Source organism: Condylostylus longicornis, unplaced genomic scaffold (genome assembly GCF_029603195.1).
Source record: "Condylostylus longicornis isolate FDR11 unplaced genomic scaffold, ASM2960319v2 ptg000006l, whole genome shotgun sequence".
Taxonomy (NCBI): Eukaryota; Metazoa; Arthropoda; class Insecta; order Diptera; family Dolichopodidae; genus Condylostylus; species Condylostylus longicornis.
Genome location: NW_026577975.1, coordinates 2,225,077 through 2,248,217, shown reverse-complemented (window position 1 = coordinate 2,248,217; position 23,141 = coordinate 2,225,077). Strand labels below are relative to the sequence as shown.

At 24.0% G+C, this 23,141-nt stretch overlaps 1 protein-coding gene across 2 annotated transcripts in view; it reads right to left on the bottom strand.

The window, feature by feature from the left end:
• The window catches only part of LOC129618264 (uncharacterized protein DDB_G0288805), a 61,350-nt gene that overhangs the window by 26,352 nt on the left and 11,857 nt on the right, over positions 1 to 23,141 (bottom strand). The gene's annotated exons all lie outside the window — the stretch shown is intronic.

Below are 23,141 nucleotides of genomic sequence, written 5' to 3'. Positions count from 1 at the left end.
TTTTTTGTTATTATTATTATTAATTTTTTTTTTGGTTAGTTTGGTGTTCAATAATATTTTGATTGTTGGTAGTTAATTGGTAGTTAGGTGGGCACAAAAATGTAAATTAGAAAAAAAAAATAAAAAAAAAATATTATTTTAATTTAATTATTTATTGTAATAAAAACAAATATTTATTACACATTATTAGAATAATATTTGAAAAAATTAAGTTTAATATGAAAAAGTAAAGATTAATTGTGATATTAAAAAATAATTAAAATATTAATGAAATATTAATAAAATTAAAAATTAATTTAAAATTTTTTATAATTTTGCCCATCACTTATGAAAAATATATATGAAATGATTAATTATGAGAAAATAAACTTTATACCCAAAATATAAATTATATTTTAATTAAAGAATATTGAGGAATTTTAAAATTATAGTAGGGGAAGGAGGGCTAAGTAGGTGAATGTTTTTAAATTTAATGATATTAATGTTGAATATTAATGTAGTTATTCTTAAATAATTGAAAATCTGCGAAATTTTAAATCAAAAAATTTTATCTTCAATTGTTATAATAAATTTTGTACAATATTATACTTTTAAAAAATAAAATTGAATAAAATCACAAAATAAATTTTACACATAGTTGCCATTCCCAAAATTACAATTTTTATTTAAAGCTTAAGCATTATGTAAAACACACAAACTCATTTAATTCATTATTCAAGTTAAAATATTATTAACGATTTCTTAAAAAAGGAAATTATTTTTACGATTTTGGAAGGGACTTCGGTGCATCTAATGAGCGTATAAGGTACGGAACTATAAATTGTGTTCATAGCGCAGACAATCTTCTCACTAGTTATAAGAAATTCCAGCTATGTCAACCAGCTAGCCGCCTAAATTTAGTAGTACTTGGAGGCGTCTCGATATCGCAAGAGAAATGCGTATTCACCAATAAAGTAAGAAACTTTATGAACGTTTATAGGTCAGCGTTCCATTAATACTAATTAGGAAAGAGGGATTGGATATTGCTTGTAACAAGACCCGTAGCAGACATTAAAGTTATATTTGATTAGTGATTATCTTTCTGAAATTCGTCAAATCTTCATTCCACCATGGTTTTTTTAAAGTATTTCAGAGGCCAGTCGCCTTGAAACCTCCTGATTTGGATCTTCAACTGCTCGCTATTATCAATGTTATTTTCAATATTTTAGCATGAACATAAACTAATGCCACACGATAGCATTACATGTAGCACAATTTGTTCTTCCATATGCATATAGAGTAATACAGAATTACCGTAATTTGAACGTCAGCAAATATAGATTTAATTCTATCAAAACCGACTTACACCATCGTTATCTATAGCCACAGAATTTTAAACAATTTATTTAACATAAATTTTTAAATGGTTTTTAAAAATAGAAGTAAATTAAATCTATTCAACACAGGAAAGAATTCCAAATTAAGAAATTTAAAAATGAAATATTATAAAATAAGTAGGTATATTAAAAAAATTCATGTAGGTCAGTGATTGAAAAGAGCTGACAAAACAAAAAAAATACAAAATTTTAATTAGAATCTCTTAATTCACCTTTTTAAAGAAGATTTATCCAATCAATTATATTACATGATTTTCTATTTTCTATATTCATTTATAAAATAGAGAAATTCTTTGTTTAATTTTGCTAAGTTCACTGCCCACTATTTTGTGTTCGGATGATTTTGTTATTCTTTTTTTAATTTACTAGCTACTAAATTTCATCAATATTTTTGTTTTAACAATAGTCATTCATTAATTTATTTATAAAATTTTTGAATACCAGTTAAGGGAAAACATTTCACTTTAATCTATTACTTACATTTTTATTTTTTTTTTTTCATTAAATTAAATTTTCCGCCTCTTCTTAAATATGTTTAAAATAATAGAAAAAATTTAAGTATAGAAGAAAATTTTTTAAGTTGATCACAGCAATTGTAGGATAATTGAGCGTATCTAAATATAGCATGACATTTCTATTTGGGGTTTTGATAATCATTAAAAGAGTCAATATTGTAATTTTTTTATAACAAAAACTTGAAAATATAACAAAAGTGAAATATAACAATTAATCATAATGATTTTCACAAGTAGCAGGAGTTCGAAATTAAGATTTTTATTTTTAGTAATTAAAATAAACTGCAGATAATACGATCATAGGACTGAAACACTGAAATGTAAAAATGTCACACCCTTCTCGTTATATAAAACGATTCAGCTCATTCCAACGAAGTAAACAACTTATATTTTACTAACCGATTGTGTTTTGATTCCTGTTATGGATATAAGGAGGCAAACTGTATATTTTGGTATTTACATACAAATCAAAATCAATTGCCCGAAAGTATACGAAAGAAAAACGAATTGCTCGACTTAAAAGTGCTCATCATATACGAAAACCAAGAACAATATTATAGATAATTATACATACTACAGGCATTTATTTCACTTATAAATATTTATGTACATACATACTTAGATTTATACATAAAAAGTCATATATGTATGTATGTATTTTAGAAATCATAGTGAAATATGTCAAAAATTTATGTGCTTTTCTTTTGTTTAATTTTCACTATAAAATTGTAATTAAAAAAAAAAACTATAAAAGAAAACTAACAATTTTAAAAATTCATTGTTTAATAATTCATCATGATCATCATCCATCAGCATAGTAGCATCATTATCACTATCATCATCATCAACTCAACTATCATTATCAACATCATCATCTTTATTATTATTATTATTATGTTACCTAACTTAAACATCTTTAAAATATAATTATTTATTTAAGACAAAAAAGAGAAGATAAACAGTCCCATGTACCATCAATTAAAATAACTTGCATAGCTTTTTCTTTTTGCTTTTTTTTTTGTTTTTCTTTTGCTTCAAAATTATGATGAATAATTATAAATGCTGGAAAAAATAACAAAAATTTTATATTTTATGAAAAAAAAAAAGAAGAAAAATATGTGCTCATCACAACGCATAATTTAAAAAAAAAAAAATTGCAATCACAGCTACAACACAGAGAACAATCACTCAAATAAACAAACAAAATACATAATAAACTAAAACTGACCTGTCAATGTACTTTAAACAATAGGAGTACATAGGTGAGTACAGTGAGTACAAAAATAATCCGAAAATAAAAAATAATTTATTTTTTTTTGCCTGGTTATATGCCTGGTTGATTTCAATAGTAAATTTATGAACTTTTTTTTTCGTTTTATACTTTTTAATTCATCTCGTGCTTAAATTCGCGCATTCTCTTACACTGTACACTTATTGTTGTCATTATTAACACTTTTTGTTTTTAATTCTTTGGATTTTTTTTTTCTGCTTTTGTTTCTATTCAAATTATTATTGTTTTATTTGTATTTTGCCTACATACATACATATATCCACTAATAACAAAAGAGAGAATTTCATAAACATCACATAATAATAATTTGAAAAAAAAATTTAAAATTCAAAAAATTATTATAAAAATTTGAAAAATATAAAATTTTAATAAATTTTATTTTGAAACTGTCATTGAAATATTATCCAGTAGCTACTTAGAAATTTTTTATTTTATTTCTTAGTATCATGTTTGTTTTCAAATACAATACAGAAATTAATGCTAAACTTCAATTTCAAAGTAAATGCAGTAGATTTACTACAATTCAATATGTAACGGTAAATATTAAAAATGTCAAATGAAACGTAAACATAAAAAAATTTTTTGCTTTGACAATTGATTTAAACAAACACTCGGTGTATTAAATAATTACGTCAGCTGCGCTTAACCGAACGCATGCTTTCCCCTGTGAATTCTGAGTAAAATTAATTATTTGTCCTAGCTTAATACATATGTAAATAAATAAACCACAATTCTAATTTTAAACTGACAATTCAAATCATGGTACATATTAAATAATGTGTAAAACTTAAATGACAAAATGCAAAACGTCATCTCTTTTATTCTGTCATCTTAGGTTATGTTATATTTTGAAGAAAACTTTTAAAAAATGACAATACTGCAATATTTTTTAATACTATTTTATTATAGATATTAAAAAACCCTAAAATTTAAAGCAAATATTTTTGTAATAAATTAAATATTTTTCTTAAATTTTAAATTTTACCACCAAAAAAGAGTAGAGTATGTGTGCACCATAGGTTTACACAAACCTACATACTCTAGATTGTTATTTATTTTAAAAATTTTCATTAATTGTACTTTTTTAATTTTCAAACAATGAGTTTGAAAAATACGAGTATTCATGGAAAATATTTTTATTTTTGTTTTTGCTCACTTCCACTAACTGTCACGAAATATCTAGTGTATATAATATTATAAAGATCTTCTTCTATTTTTTTTTTACATAATTGAAATGAAAATTTAAAAAATGAAATGGTATAAAAACAATTATACCATGTAATCCAACTAAACACACATTTCTTTTTTTTTTACAAATAATAACAGAAACTTAACCAACTAAACAAATAAAAAATAATCGCATCTTTAAATAGATCCCACGCTAAAATCGAAAACGAAATATTTTTATGGTTAAAATTTTTTTGTTGTCGGATTAAAAACCTTATTTTTAATCCAGCCATTATTTTCCTTCGTCGAAACTATATCAGTATGTAGAAATTTAATTATTCAAGTTGAAGTTTGTTTGAAAGTAAGTAAGCATCAAAAATGTAATGAAAAAAAATTTTGTATTTTTGTTTTGCAGTAGTTTTCGATCATACCAACGCGAGTTCTCATGATTTTATACGAGTGAAAATTTAAATTTTTCACTTTTAATATTTTATTTTTGCAATAAATTCCAAAATAATTTTTTTTGGAATTATTTTATTATTTTCCACAAGGCTCACAGAAATTTTTAATTTAATTTGAATATTTCCTTAAACTTTCGTTTTTTTACGGATGTCTTCGGGTGTCTCTCGAGACGATCAGAAACGACGGTAGAAAATGTGGATGTCCATTCCTATGAATGTTCATTCTTGATAGGGAAGAGGAGACGCATACTGGGTAAATTGTTCTTAGATACGTTGAATGAATTATCAGATGTCTCCTTGGCTAAGCTGCTGAGATTTATAAAGGTAGTGGATTTGTTTCTTTGACTTGGCTGATTGTATTGAAGGGAGTTGGTCAATTTCGAGAATTGCCGATGGGTTTCATTTTCGACCTAGTGCTTAGTGTCATGTGAAACGGCCGTGGGACACACCTTCATTGAACAAAGACTAAAGACTACCTATGTTAAATAAACCTTACTAACAATAACAAACATAATTTTTCTAATAATTATTAAAATATTATAATTATTATGTATATATACAATTTCCCAAATTATTTTCCGCCATAATAAATAATTCCAGCATACACGTTAACTAATTAATTTGAAATTATATTAAGCCTGAATAAAGATTATGTCTAAAATAATATACTTTCCGTGAACCTACTTGATAAATTCAGCTAACTCTAACTCTAACTTTCCAAGCAGCTCATTTCTAACATTATAAGTTTGATTAGCTATATAAAATAGCTTCAAAATACTATTAAATAATCAAAAAATTTTAAATAATTAAAAAATGAAAATCAGCCTTCAAATCACGTATAAGGCATCTTGATTTAATTTCCATTAATATTAATTTAATTAAAATTAAATTTAATTTGGTAATTTAAAAATAAATTAAATTTAATTAGTAATTAAACTTTTCTATGTACATGAAAAATTTGAATACTATTATACATATGTGAACAAAATTAGTAACTTAGTTTTACATACTAATTAAAATAGTATAGTGTAAACACTCCCATGTACATAAACATATGCATTTATAATCAGTCATTCATACAAGTTTTCTTCTTAAATTAGATTTTTTTTTAATTAAAATAGTCAATTAAAACGGATAATAATATGGTAATAGGCAAGGTTATGGCCAAAATGGTAATAACCTTTTAAATTTTATTCAAATACTTGAAAAGTTATTCGTATAATTGTATACTAGTTTTTATGAAAAAAATTCGAACGAATTCCTTATTATAAATTGAGTGTAGCGTTGCATGATTATACTTTATTTAATTTATGTTTTGCAAATGTTATATATACATATATGTATATATATTTACATAAATTGTAATACTTAACTACATTATAATAGGAATGCATGCTATGCGCATACAAAACATCTTATTTGTTAAGGTTCTTTAGACTAACTATATATCTGCATATATAATTATAACAAAATATTTTAAGATTTTCAAACAAATTATATAATATAGAGGATCTTGACTTTAAAAGAAAATGATTTTAAATCGTGTACCTAGAAAATGTTTGTAAAACATTAATTTACATAATAAAAACAATTTGAACGTGGCATTTAAAAATTATGAAAGTTTGAAAATCTATGAGAATGGTCAAGTGCAGAATGGTTAAATATAATATTCAAAAAAGCAATAATTATTATGTAGGGAGTTTCTTACAACATTAAAATTATTGTAATGTGCAAAATTTATAATATTAACGCAAACATCTGTAAGTATATACAAGCAAAATTGGTTTAAAACGAAATTACTAAATTTTAATATTATTCAACATCCCATTTCTCTGGAAATTATATTCTACATTATCATGCAAAAATTTGTTCCATATATACCTACCTTAATTGCTAATATTATAGACAATAAATTATTTTTTGTTAAATATGAGAAATTTATTAGAAATTTGAGCGAAATTAGAATTCTTTGACGTTTCTCGTTTCGATTATTCGACCGATGTTTGTTGTTAGTTTCGTATTTCTGTACAGAAATATTTAATTTTTTTAACAGTAATAAGTCAGAAATACAATTGTAAGAATATGCAATTTTTTTTACCATGTAGATTTTATTATTTAAATATTTTAACAGAAATAAATGATGAATTTAAGCGGCGAATTGAGACGGCGAAAATTCAAAATACTCGGAAATCTTCAAATTCTAAGTGAGTTCTTTAATTTCATTCTAGTTAAGCGCAGTATTTTAAAAATCGTATTGTATATTGCGTACAGATTGCGTCCTTTTAGGTTTAATTTTATTATAGATTTAATTAAGCAATAAGATATTTCCAACATCTAATTATCAGAAGTAAAAATTTTCACTTTTTTAACGAAATATTTTAAGTACTGCACCTTCATAATAAAAATTTCGTAACACAGAATACGTTTGTAATTCAAAAATTAATAAATAAACAAATGCCAGCAAAATAGACTTAATTAGTTAAATCTAGATTTCGAATTAATTTTGGATTTAAAACGAAAATTTCAAATTTTGATAAATATTCTGATTAATTGACTTAAATAACCTTCAGTTAATTTTTACTATTTAATTTAATTTTTCTTAATGATTTATATATACAAAAATTTTAAACATACCAACGAGCAGTGAATTCCAATAGTCTAGACATAGTTCACTTACATTACATACGTACTCAGATTTTTTTGAAAATTATTAAATATTCTTGATCTACTTATAGTTTAAATAAAAATATCTTAAATCTTGAAAAATAATTTAATATAAATGCACAAATACTTTAGAGATTTATAAAATAAGATTCAATTAATTTAATTAATTTTTTATTTACGATAATTATTTTCACACATTTTATCATTCCCCGAAATTTGAAACTCTAATAGAAGTTTATCCAAATTACGAATGTATACTGTACAGGCACTCCCTCCAAAAACGCGTTTTTCCATTAACATAAAAAAATTATAAATTAATTAACGTTACTTTTGAAACTCAAATTAAATTTATGAAGCTCAGTAATTTCAGTACTATAAAATTTCAAAATAAAAATTACTCAGATATTGTTGTAATCGATTCGATTCAGCTCAAGTCGATTCAGCTTGGTAAAAGTTACGTATTGAGCACGTTATAATTGAACGCCGAGATCATACTATTTGATGTTGTTTTTTTTGAACGTAAGTGAGAAATTTTGCTGATATCCCGGTCGAAATATACGAAAAATTTGACCATTTTTTAGTCAATCCATTCTTAACTGGGAACTTTGAATGAATCACGTACGTAAGAAATTCGTCTGAAAGTTACTTACGAGTTTGCAATTCAAATTTAAAATCAAACGCTTTTAAAGAAAGCGTTTGATTTTGTACTCGTAAAATCAACACTTTGTACTCGTAAAATCATAAAAAAGTGATTTTACGAGTACAAAGTGTTATACTTTAAGATTAACATCATAATTATATTCATAAAAATTTAATTTTAGTGAATAATAAATTAATTTTTTTATTAGAATATCTTGCTGTATATTTAATTGTATACAGCATACGTATACACATCACATAATATTATATTATGTCTGCTAGCATTATTTGATCGTCTGACATACAAATGCATGCTTGGCATGTACACACAGACTTTAGGCATAATACAACAATGAAATTATATTTTGAAAAAAAAAATTTAAATAATATTTAGCCTTGAAAATCTTTTACAATAAAATAAAAAAAAAAAAACATAACAAATTTATTTAATTTTTTGAATTTTTGAATTGAAATTAAAAGAAAACAAAACAAAAATCTTCAACGCTTCAGAGATCGTGTATATTGCATACATTATAGGCCCAACGCATACCACTTAAGTACTTACATATATGAATTAAAATTTAACTTTTATTATTTTTTATAACTGACATAATTTTTCTTTTTTATATTTTCTTCTTCTCTATTTTTATTATAAAAGTATTCTCATTCAAACCTTTGATATCAAAACATCACGTATACATTTTATGATATGTTGCGCCTAAACCTATATACAAGTACAATATAAAAACATTAAGCTACTAAAAGAAGTATATATGTATACTTCTTCAAGTGACACAAATTATGACAAATATAACGCAATAATGCACGTGTAGCAGAAGAGGGGTTGCCGTATTGCAGTTAAATAAAACAAATTTCATTATTATGGCGATATACTCTAGACGATCTTTGATAATTGTGGGTAATTTTGAGTAATTTTTGGGTAATTGTGGGTAAATTTGGGTAATACAGGATAAATTTAGATAATTTTAAATAAATATAAATTACATTTATTAAATTGCATTTACATAGCAGAAATTTTTTTTCTAATTAATAATTCTTCTTCGAAAATCATAAACTTTTAAATGTGGTAACCCTAAGTTAAAGATATTACAGTTACATTTGAATATTACGTTAAATATACGTAGCTGAACGTAATAATTTAACATAGTATGGACGATTTGTTAAATATTTTAATTTTGAATATATTTTTAATATTTCAAATTTTTATTATTTAAAAATTAATATTCTTAAAATTCAAAAAAAAAAAATTGTTATTTCGAAAAAATAGTTAATATTTTGTAATTTTCGAATATTAACATACATACATACATAGTCATATTATTTGACCTATATATCAACTTGTAACATACGCACAATACTCTAATGGTTTTTATATTAAAAATATTATTAATTTTTATAGAATATTGCAACAGTATAGAAAATTTAAATAATTTATAAATGATTGAAGCCAATTAGTTGTAGTGGATCACATTAATTACTTAAAACAAAAAAATTTTAAGAAACGTCATTCTAAAATTTTTATAATAAACAGAGTTTAACGCGAACTGTCAGTCAAAGACTTTATTGTCAATCTGCTGCACACTGTTAGGAACAAGGAATAACACATAATAGTACCTCTATCTCCAAAAAAAATTAAAATATGTTATTAATAATTTTCTATGTATATCAAGATACAGAAACATATTCCCGTGTGCACACCAAAGTATGAAATACCTAATGCTAGACTGTGCAGTTAAAAAATATTTCTTAATAAAAAATGTACACAATATTTGTATGAACATTAATTTCAAAATTAATAAGCGTATCTTTTGTACAGAGAAATATGTATAGAAGATGCAAAATAAAATTTCTCATACAGTAAAAAATTATGAATTTCTAATGGTCATGCTAGTGATCTATAAGACAAAAACACGAGAAAATAAAAAAACAACAAGTCAGAAAAAAATTACATACTGAATGAACACATAAATTTTTTTTGATTTTAATTTTCATACTCAAAAATAAAAAAAAAATATGAAATTAATTATTATTAAAGTATTTTTTTAGAAAGATTTTTTTCATCTTTCTTTGAAATTTTTTTAATACTTTCTTTAAAAAGTTCGCATTTAAAAAAAAAGAAGTTCATGTATACTGGAGCACTTAATAATAAGAGCAAGTACATGTATTTGAAGAATAATTACAATAAAATCTACTTAAGTTAGATCTGTCTGCCTGTTATGTCAAATTTTATATGTGAAATTTTCTAAATGACAATTTTCATAGAAAGTTTTGAATTTCTCTCAAATACGACGAAGTATTGCGTTCATTTTTAGACACTTCCTTAAAATGTCAGAAAATCTGCAACGCTATGCTTTGTTTATCTTTGTTTACAGATGCTAAACATAGGTGGCAATTTTTTTCATTTTGAAAACAATTTTTTTCATTTTGAAAAAAATATTTTTTCACAAAATATATTGACATATAAATTGTAGAGAAAACTAACGGCATTGACATAACGGCAACAAAACATCAACTGAAACTTTAAAGATTTAACATTTATGATTGGGTGTTTGACGTGACAAGTGCAGCAAGTCGATCCTAATTTTGGGTTTGACAATTGACATTTATTAATATTTATATGAGAATCGATTATATTAGATTTGACACTTACATTTATGTAAAGTTGATAGAAAAATGTGGGAAAAAAAAAATTTGCTGTTGAGCAACGTGTTTTTCCCAAAACAAGAGATCTATTTCAAAACTCCGAAATATTTATGTTATATTGCTACGGCGGAAATACTTATACGACAGTTTACTGTATTACGTTTATATTAAATTAAATTACAATTTAAATGATATTCAACTGGAAAGAAAACACTTCAAGCTTCACAAAAAAAAATCACAAATATTGAAAAACAGTGATTGATAAAAATCTACTTTATACGCACATTAAAAAATTGCATGCGTGCGTAACCGGTATAATTATCACACTTTAAAATTCGAAAGTAATTTATAAAAAAAAAAATTATTAAATTTTTTCTTTTATGCAAATTAAATTTTGTTTTTAACTTAAAATACTTATTAATTATCTGCATTACTTTGACTTCTTCCGTCTTGAAGGATTTTTGTTTTTCAATTTCATTAAAATATAACAGAAATAACAACTTTCAATCATTTACATTTCCTTATCGGCATAAAATGTAAATTATAATAATAATTTTTAATTTACTATAAAAATTATATAATATTACTCATGAAATACTAGAGGCGTCAGGGAAATTTGATACTGCGAACTATAACCAGCTTACTAGTATAAACATTTATATAGTCTCTTACATTTGAGTTTTATAGAGACGCTCTTCATGTTTCGGTTAATCGTTCTTAAAACTATACTTAAAATTTAGTGAGCAAATTACTTGGGATGTTGAATTACGTTGGCTTTAAGAAGTTTTCAACATCATCGTGGGTGAATGTTTTCAGTATTCAACATAGGGAATGGCTGCCCATGAAAAAATGGATACAATGTCCATTGGTGAAAATCTTTGAAAATACTTTAAACGTAAATCATTTGCACTTCAACAAAATTTTAAATTTATTTAAGTTTTCCTATCCAATCGCACCCATTTAAAATTTTTTAATATAATTACGGCTCTTACTTTAATACATTCGATTTGTTACTTATTTTTCTTAAAACCAAAATCGATTTTCTGAACAATTGTACCATTATATGAAAGCATGAAAAAAAGCTTGGAACGAAATAATAAAATAATAACCAAACCAATATTCTGACCAGCATATGTAAAATGGTAAAACCTACCACTTTTAATATTATTATATGGTTTTTCTAACACAAAAAAAATATAAAGGAAAAAAAAAAACTAAAACTGGTCTAATTTTCCTTTTCAATTATTTTAATTTTTTTCCTGTTTTATTATAGCAGCTGTACATATATGAATCTATCATAAAAAATATATGCACACACCCATGGATGAAATGAGACAGTGTTGTAAAATATAATAAAAATTTTTGAAATTAGAAACAGCTTGGAACCTTACATATTAATAACAATTTGCTGAAATTAAAAATATTTTCCGGAGAATATTAATTATAACAATAGACAGTAGACTTGCAGATCATGCACTTACAGCACTCAAACCATGAGCGGCTGCGCTGTGAAAAAAAAGTCCCCCAGCATTTCCTTTTTCCTACGAGCGAGAAAATCACAATCTTCTAGACGGTTTACAGAGATTTCTCCTCTTAGTATACTGAAGTTTCTCCGACACAATCTGCAAGAATCTTCAAATTCTTGAAGTGCCCCCTACGTCAACTGCATATAAGCAACGGAAATGAGAGAGCAATTAAAACTTACACTCTCAATCTCTTTGTAATCAGTATATGTAATCAATAATTAATCAATGAATTTTTAAAAATTCTTTAAAGTTTTCACAAATATTTCAATAATTAACAATTTTTGAAATAAAAATTTTCATTACATTTTTCTTAGTGTATTTGCGTGTACTCGCGTATATACAAATACCGGAACTGCACAACTAAAAAAGAAACCAGAATTTTATTGTAATTTTAAAATTTTCACATATCACAAATGCTTTCAATATAATAAAAAGGGAGACACAATTAAAAATCCATAATCTTATTAAGTTGTAAACTACATTTAGATATTCTGCTATACGATTATGGTAAAATAAAATATTTCAGCACTCTGCTGATTTGACAATATACATATCCGTACTTACTTCCATATGCTTATATGTATAACAGTTAATATACAATATGCATTTTATGTATACATGCAATTAACTTAAATATGGTTATTTCAATAGACACGTTTAAATTTTAATTTATTTTTTTATTTTTACAGTTAATTCCGATAAATTCGCTTTCGTTTACAGTTTTTTTTTTTGTAATATGAAAGTACATACGTTCATCGCACCCCCCCTGAGATAAAAATTTATTACCTCAATAATGTGATCCCAATAAAAGAAAAGACCACGAAAAAAGGCATTCGACATTTTCACAAGGCTTTAACAACAAGCCATTTTCTCTAACATAAGCTTATGTCACTAAAAACAAACTGTGTTTCGATAATTAACTAGAGATCAAATTTGAATTCGATATGAATATATGAATAAATTAAAAACTTCCTATAACACGCATAAGTACCTATACTTCATGCCGCTAGAAGAAAAATACAATTCTCTTTAAAGCTGATAAAAATTATTTTCCAGCTTAACATACTTTTCTTACAGGGGTGCGAGGTCTAACTATGTATATTTACAATTGAACTTCTTATAACAATGTTTTCACGCATATTACTCGTATGAATTGTACAGTGTGTTTTGAAACACTTACACTATACTTATTGTATACGAGCTTATTTCATAAATATGCATGTGTAAGTATGTAAAGTGTAAGTATATTGATAATTTTCTATTTCTATTAGAAATTTAATCATCTTTCACATTTTATTAACAACTTAATCGTATATGAATGTATGTTCATAATACCGTACATACTAAAATCTATACAGATTTTATTCATCAATATTGTTATAAAAACTTGTTTGAGAAAAAAAAACCGCAAGCAAAAACCGCTAACGCGAAAATAAAGAGGAAAAAAGAAGTACAAAATAAAAAATTTTAAAATGAAAATGAAAATTGATTTTCTACAAAATTTTTTTTACTCATTCTTTCCCCTTTTTCTCATTGGTCCAATCTCCAAACTCATATAATAGCATCCTATACAGTTTTTATTCTCCATAATATTATTTCCAGATTTTTAAATATTACAATCATTTGTGTGTGTGTATGCATATGTACATGTACAATGAGAGTATGCACAATATGTGTAAGCATAAACATAAAATTTAAATTTCAATTATTTAAGTTGATTTCATATAAATATTTCACTTTGTTAAAATGTGGGTATAATTGATTTCAAATTAAGTTTGCTATACAAAAAAAATGTTTCCATTTCTAACTTGAAATTCTTTAATATTACAGTTACAATGCTTTCACTACTTTCTACTTTGGTTACCAGTACATCAATTCTAAAAAAGAATAGAAAATGCTCTTTGTTCTGTATACCGAATGACAATCAGTTGACAGTGAACTTAATGCCGATATGACCAAAATCAAGTGAAAATTAAAATATTAAATTGAAACTTAAATTACGCTTTCATTATACTTTCATAAATATAAGTTTTGGAAAACTTAATCTGAAAGAGTAAAATATTTCACTTTTTGGGAAAGTAGGGTAACGGAGCAAAAGTTCCTTCTAAGGAGGAATTTTAATTTGCGTCAACACATCAACAAAATAAATTTTGTTAATCGTAAAATCTGTGAATATACTCGTATAATTCGGCTTTCAAAGTGCGTACTGCTTTCCTTCCGAAATACTCCGTTTTTAATTGAAAAAAAAAAAAAAACTTTTCTTCGAATACGTCAGGTGGCAGTCCGTCCTATAATTGTAAGTAGACTTAAATTAAAATATTATTTTAAATATTTTTATATAAATATTTAAGAAGATTAAGAAGAAAATGTGATTAAATTTGTTATAATTTTTAACTTCGTAAAACAAAAAGATCGAACCCTTACTCCTTTATGCTCTTAATTCGTTAATTAATACCAACTCATTGCAGTCGATAGGGTGGTTGAAACTAATTTGAAAATGGAAGAAAGCCTGATGTCACCATATAAGATAGAAGTAAGCAACAGCAAGCTCATCAATCTGACCCTGGTCTACTCAGTCAGAAAATTAGCAATTTTTCAAAAACATAATTGTTGTACTTCGCATTTAATTATAGTTTACATCGATGTCTATCGGATAATACTGATATGTATATTTACTCAAAAAACACACATGATATTTATTATTTAAAATAGAAATTCTCTTATCAATAATAGAATAACTATGGGTAAAAATAAAATAGTTGTTAAATCAAATCATTATTAAGGTGGTTGACCTCTAATAACCTTCAAAATTAATTGAAATAATCTTATCTAATCTTCATCCGATTTGTATTTGGTATTAGATCCAATATTAATTTTTCGTTTTACTTTTTATAGTAGAATCAAGCAACCTAATTTCATTTAAAAATTTATTTAATCCCTAGTCCGTATAGTTGTCAATCGGCACCAAATTTTTTTTGATTCATTCAAATTTTGATTTTCCTTCTCTGTTCTTCTTTTTTTTTTGCTTTTTATTATACCGGAATTTTATTTTTTAGTATTTTTTTTTTGGTATCACAAATTCCCGTCCAAGAAAAACTTTTAATTTTTCACCGTTATTATAATTATTGCGATGTCATTTTAATAGTTTAATATGTTACTGTTATACAAACATATTTGCACATGTTGTACATGAAATGGAAAATCAAAAAAATTCCAGTTTTTGTTTTACTTTTTCTTTTTTTGGTTAAAAATATTTGTAACCAGATTTTTCACGTTTTACCGTTGTTTGAAATTGAAATTTATTTTTTTTTGTTTTTCACTTTTATAACTTACACACTTAATAAAATTTTTATGTTAAATATTATACTTTGGACACAAAGTGTATGTATATGTACTTACGTTATCTAGATACGTTACGTAGTTATTTAGGAACGTCATAATGTGTAAATTATAAAAAAAAAAATCAAAATATTCCAAGCATAAATGCCAGGTATGGGAGTATTGGAATATTTGAGAAAAATTTAATGTAGGCGTTGTAGTTTGACATTTGGACTGAAGTTTTAGGATCTTGCTTTAATATTAATGTCTGTATATATGCCTGTATAGATATGGTTTTGTTAATATAGGTACACAATGTGTGTTAACAATATAAAGTGGATTAAAATTTATAATAAAAAATCGTCGAATTGCTGTTTCTTAAAACTGCTAAGTAATTATTATTTGAAGAGAAAAAAACTAATAGGTTCGACACAATATTCAAAAAATTTGACCTTCGTAAATTTGTAATCGAAATAGGAATTGCATCTTTTTCAACTGTGAACTGAAAATCATAGCTACTATACAATTTAATATTATTTTTGAAACCCATAAAGTTTTAATCTTTTTTAAACCTATAATAGGCAAATTTCATCAAAATCTAATATACATGAAAATTATATTATTAAAAAAGCAAAATTAATTAAATTAGTAATAAAATTTTTAAGTCAATTATACCTAGAAATATTCATAATCCTGCTTATTACGTATGCCAATTTAAGTTATTTTTTCATATCCTATTAAGAAACTAAAACGAACACACTACTATTATTGTTTTAATAATATTCAGATTTACTATGGAAAATTCTAATATACTTTAATCTCATATTACAAATAATCCAATAATAAGTACGTAAATTCAATAATAAGCAATATGTTAATCTTATTATGTAATCTTTGGCGATTCGGACGCCATTAAAGATATCGTCCGAATAAAATAAAATGCTTCTTAAATACTTATTATGTATGTGTACACTCACACAAATATAAAATTTTAAGTATGTATATATACCGAGATTTTATTGAAAATAGGTAGGTTAATTGATGTTTATTGAGATTCTCTTGATTTTTAAACCCCCTTTTGACCTCTTCGGCATGGTTGAACCTACCAGACACTACCACTGCGGTATCTGTCGACACAGCTCTTGAATTCATTGTCCATGTATAAGCCGCCTCACTACACGCTGAGACACGCTGAGTTGCCTTCCATATATACTTCTACTTATAATGAAAACTGAATTAAAGCCATCATGTTGTCAAAATTTGCATTTATATAATTCGAATTACAAACACATGTGAACTCAAAAATTTCTACACTAATTATTTTAAGTACATATAAGTTATGTGAGAAATTTGTATATAATATGCGTGGCATAAGCGTTATAATGTCAGTTAAATGTCAACAAAAGTGAAATCAAAAGTTGAACGTCTCTACAAAAGTCTGTTATACATAGGTGTTATAGATATAAATAAAAAAAAAATTTAAATTACAATAAGATTAAAATTGGATATGAAATAACAATTTTCATCAAAATATTTTCCATACTCTTTACCTAATTATATTGTAATTTGTGAGAAGAAAGAATAAATAAGATAAAGACATTTTTCTGTATAACAGTTAAATAGTATGACATAAATCTAGTTAACTAGATACATTGTCTATCAATTTCATGTATATTAATGGTAAAATATGGTAAGGGTAACAAAAGTTAAAAATATTTGATTACAATTTTCATTTTTTTGTTTTTGTTTTGCTAATTTTGCGGTTAATTTGGTATACATCACAAAACTGACACAATTATATGTGTGTGTATAGATGTTTGATGATCTATAATAATTTACTAAAATGTCAAAAGATTTAATGTCTTATACTTTCAAATATTTGACAGCAAACAATATACAAATAAAATGAAGTTTTTATTTCTTAATTTTGGTTTTTCTTGTTTTTTTTTTTTTTTGGGTTTAAATTACAACTAAAGTTTAAAAGATTTAATGACTATATTTTTATTAACTATAATGAGAAAATGAAATTTAAGCTTTTTATATATTATACGTTAAGTATCTTGTTTTTTTTATCCGTTGTTTACCTCAGCGTAATATGCAGCGTATATTAAAAAAAAAAAAGATAATTATAAAGATTAAAGATGATCTTAAATGAGGTTTTTGCAAAATTTCCAAAAAAAAATATTTTGTTTTAGTTCAACTTTCTTCTGTTACTACTTAAATGATAAATAAAATTTAAATCTAGTTTAAAATTTCATTTTGAAGTCATAAGTCAATTTTAATTTGCCTATTCAACATTTTTAGTGCGTATACTTACATAAATCTCAGCTTAATACCCTTGGTTTAAATGAAAAGTTCATAAGAACAATAGACGTAACTTTTAAGCCGAAATATATTTGAGGAAGACGTATGAGGAAATTCTTTGAAAATTGTGTGAAATAGATAATGAACTAAAGTTTCAGATTATTTTGTACATATAAGCCGAATAGATTATAAATTATTCGTTTAATCTAAATCTGCCATTTAAATCCACACTGAAATTTTGTTTTTTGAATTCAATAACATAAGTTCTAAAATATTTTTCATATATTCCTAAAAGTATGCAATTCGGTTTCTATATTTTTTGCTTCATTATGTACATAAACAGTACATTTACTTCATATACTTTGATATACCCAAGACGTATTCAGTAAACTGCGTAAATACCCAAACTCTTCATAACAAGTTTTAATGAATAATGCTCAAGAATTGAAGAATCTTTTCTTTAATATGAGCATTAAAGCCTCGTTAACTCCAAACAACGGAAGGAAAAGGTATATGTAAATTTTGTTGTATAGAGTCTGTTCATTTAAAATAAGTAAGATATCAAGGAAAGTAAATGAATTTAATCCTGTACAGTGTTTGACTTCAAATTACAACAAAATATTCAGATGATTTATTATAGATTTAATAATCATGTATATACGTTCCATACATTATTTTGTTGTGTTAAACCATTTTTAATATTTTAACAGATAAAAGTGGCAAAAAAACATTCATTCAAATTAAAATTAAAATTTTAACATCGTTTAACTTTTATATTATTATGATCGATGACATTAACATTTATTTGAACAATCACTCACAATCGTACACAAATAAACAACATTAATTTTTTTACAGTAATATTTGAAATTATACTTTTTACAACCAACAGGCAACAATTCAGTATTCATACATTGTTGAAAACTACAAAAAAATTTTTTTGTTAAATCAATAAAAAACTCTATGTATAACAATAAATGCAAGAAATATTAGCTAGAATTATTCAATAGATTGAACACAACAAAAATAATAACCGGGATCTCTTAAATGTGACAATAATATGTAAAGCATATGTTTTCATTATTATTCTCTCAATATATGCATCATACCGTATGTTTGAACGTGAATGTAGTATAATGGATGCTATAAACATGCACGTATAACATATATTTGTAACATTTTCCACGCTTGATTTTATATTGAACGCGTATTTATAACAAAAAGCAAAAAAAAAATAAAAATGCTACAAGTATTTGGTCCGTGTCCATAATACTTGTATTTTTAACTTAACTTTTATTTTAACCGGTTCTCTCTTCTTAATTTAGTTAAAAATATTTGTATATATATTTTAACGTTATTATTTAGTATATGTATATGGTGAAAACGTTTCAAATTAAGTCTCGACGAATTATTTAGTACACATGTACTCACGTACATGCATACATATATTGTTTGTATATCTGTATTCAATAATGTTATACGCAATTTACAACAATATAAAAAGAACAAACAATTCTGAAGTTGAATCACTAGATTTCAAATAATGCAACAAAAAAAAAGCAAAAATCAAACAACAATAAGTTGACGTAGCCTTGAAAATTTTTGACTTTTTCCTATTTTCAATGTACAGTACAACTTTTAAAATTTTCAATTTATATACTCGTTTAAACTATATTTTATAAAACAATTATACAGAGTCGAATTAGAAAGTTTTAACATTGAAAAAGTTGAAAAAAAAAATAATTGCGAGGAGTAGCTTTTTAAAAATAGAAAAGCTAGGAAAAAATTGAAAATTTTAATTCTGAAAAATTTAATTCATAAATTCTAGAATTAAATAAACCTGAGCAAGATATTTGGGATATTAGAAGAAAATATATATACATACATACTGTTATGTCTATGTTGTAATGCGTGTCCGATATCAATCAGATTTCCCGTATATATTAAGTGCCCGTAAGGCTATGATTATGAATAACAAAATTTTTCAATTGTCAAATCCCAGTGCCTCAAAGTATGCAATTTTTCTGAATTATAAAAATGTGATATGAAAAACCCTTTGCTATTACATTCTAAAGATCCGCAATTTATCATAGAACAAAATTAAATAAAACTTTGTATCGCTGAACAAACTTATTTTTTAATAAAATAGACTAGCATTAATTTTATTTAATAAATTTATTTTAATAATTTTTCATTTATTTCTAATTTTTAACAGAAAATGAATAATTTTCGAGCCTACAAGTATGCAATATTTAATTAAATATCGAATATAAATAAACCCCAAATTATGACATCATTTTTAGTCCAAGTCTCAAAATCAATGAAATTTTAAAAAAAATTTCCAAATCAATTGCACAAAAAAAAAATTAAACAAACATTTTTATTTTGATTGTCAAAACAATTTTATCGCATAGATGTTGAAACACATAGACGATAATATAATTACATGATTCGCTTCATGTACAAACAAAAATATGTGTATGTATGTACAAATTTGTATAATGAAGTGTTATATATATAAAATTTGTTATTGACAACTTATTTTCTTATACACACATTGATATATTAGAATAAACATTATTCTATAAAATTACTCGTATCTATTATACTTTAACTTGAATTCAATCTTAAAACATAAACTATTAGAGTGTTATGTGCAATATGTGCTAAAGAAATAACATCAAACTAATTATAAAATATTGTTTTAAATTTTTAAAAATTTATTTTTTGTTAATTACACCAGTAGGGAACGTTTAGTATATTTTCGATACTGTTATACAAATTAATTCTCTCAGATCTCGGAACATATGAAATCTACAGCCTTTAAAGAGTTGTACAATATGACAACAACTACACACAAATCATTTTTTTTTTAAAGTGACCTAAGTTCAATTTCATTACAATTGAGATATTGTGAAATTTGTGTTTAAAATAATTCGAAAACTTCAATATGTGTATAACAATTTATTTTACATATATATTATGTTTATTTTTCTCTACAACTAATTTTCAATTCTAACTACATGAAAAATAACAAAAGAATTTTTTATATACTAGTTATTTTAAAATATTTTAATAATAATTTTAACTTTAATAAACTGTTATAATAAAATCGATTAAATGTTATTTCCTTCGATTAAATTACAATCATTCTTTTAAATAATTTCACTAAATTACTTAAATAATTGGTAAATAGAAAAAGTGAATGATATAAGAAGAGTATAATAAAGCAGGATTTAAAAGGCCTCTTTCTATATCATAAAATTATTTTAAAATCAAGTTAAATGTTTTTCTATATTACTTATCATAAAATAAATATATAGATATTGTGACATATTAATTGGATTATTAAATATTGCATATAATATAAATATATTTTTTTCAACATTAAATTGACTTGAAATATTTTGCGAATATACTCTCATGTAATTATACCTATAGTGTAATAAAGAAAATTAATTATATAAAATTATTTTTTATAGAACACTAAATTACATTATAATTTGATATACTATAATAATATTGTTCCTGTAAAACAAGATTTAATATGAAGCTTTTAAAAGTGTTAATAAAGTTTTGATTAAAGATCTTTATTTACAGAGAAAAACCAATTTATAATTTATTGATTTCAACCCGTTGTCTTCTTTTCTTTTTCTGTTATACAAATTCTTTATTATTCTCCAGAAAATTTATATTTAAATAGAAAATTCATTAATTTCAGGAAATCCGAAATTGGGAGCCGAATTCGTCTTAATTATTTTGGTCATTTTCTTCTTATACAAAATTCTTATTTATAACCCAAAAATTGCTCGATTTTATAACAAGCAAAGAGTGCTTTCGGCATAGCATTTTAAAATATATATTTTATGTTTCAAATGCATCATCTGTCTGGGTGAACAAATAACAGTATAAGCTGTTTATATGTATATGTACCTACTCTTGATATCAAATATTATAAATACTAATTTTAATCTGTTATACAATTTCAATTTATAATAATAAAGAAATTAATTTTCCCTACAAATAAGATTTCACTATACTCTCAATTTCATTACAAAAGAAAGTGAGCCCTTTTTCAATTCTATTATACATAATTAAATTTTGCAATATACATACCGCACAAAATACAAAATATACACGTATTTATTATAAATTATATAGAAAATTATTCACAATACCCACAATTAATTCTATTATATTGTTCATTTACAATATAAAAGATATTTTACATAAATATAATAAGAAAATTTACGATAAACCTAAAATTAGTATAACAAATGGAGAGAGAAAAAAAGAGAGTGGCTTAATATTAAGAAATTGAGAAACCGCCTTTTAAAGCTTCTCCACATTATTTATGTGATCGACGAATAGAGTTTTAATTGAACTATACATAAATTTATTATAAAAATCTTATATACACGTTATTGAAAATTAGATTTAATTTTAATTTAATAGTTTAACCACAATAAATATTGAATATCTTAAAATGATTTCAAAATTAATTTATTATACATATTGTAATACCAAAATCATTTAAGTGTAAATTTAGTTTCTATTTTGGAATAAGTATAATATGCAGTAAGTGCGTGTAATTCCAAAATTATACAAATATATTAAATGATTTTTATATTTCACAATATTTTTCATTAATTTCAGATGAATTCAATCTGTTATATATTTTATAAAATGAACTTTAATTTAACCTTTTCAGAGTATTTTTATAGTTTAAAATAATCATGAAAACCACATTGCAGACAGCTAATAAATTTTAAAATTTAATGCGTATACCAGCATTTAATATTCATATTACAAATTTAAATAGAAAATTTTTTATAATTTTAAAAAAAGAAAATTATTTATTGAAAATCTTATTAGATTTTATTTTATATACATACATATATAAATATAAATTATTTATTTAGCAATAATTTTCTTCATTAATTTTATCCATTTAATTGTATTTATTCAAAATCAATAATAATCGCGTTTGTTATCATTTAAAAAAGTGCTGAAGAAGTGAAACTAGATTTGAGAAAAATGAAAGCAATTTTTTTAATAAATATATTTATTATACCATATAGGCATAGTATATAAGTATGTAGCACATATATAGAATATATGTATATATGTTGTATTCATATACATCCATTTATTATAAATTAATTGTGGCTTAAAACTCTGTCATATTATTGAGTAAATAAAATATTTTAATATCC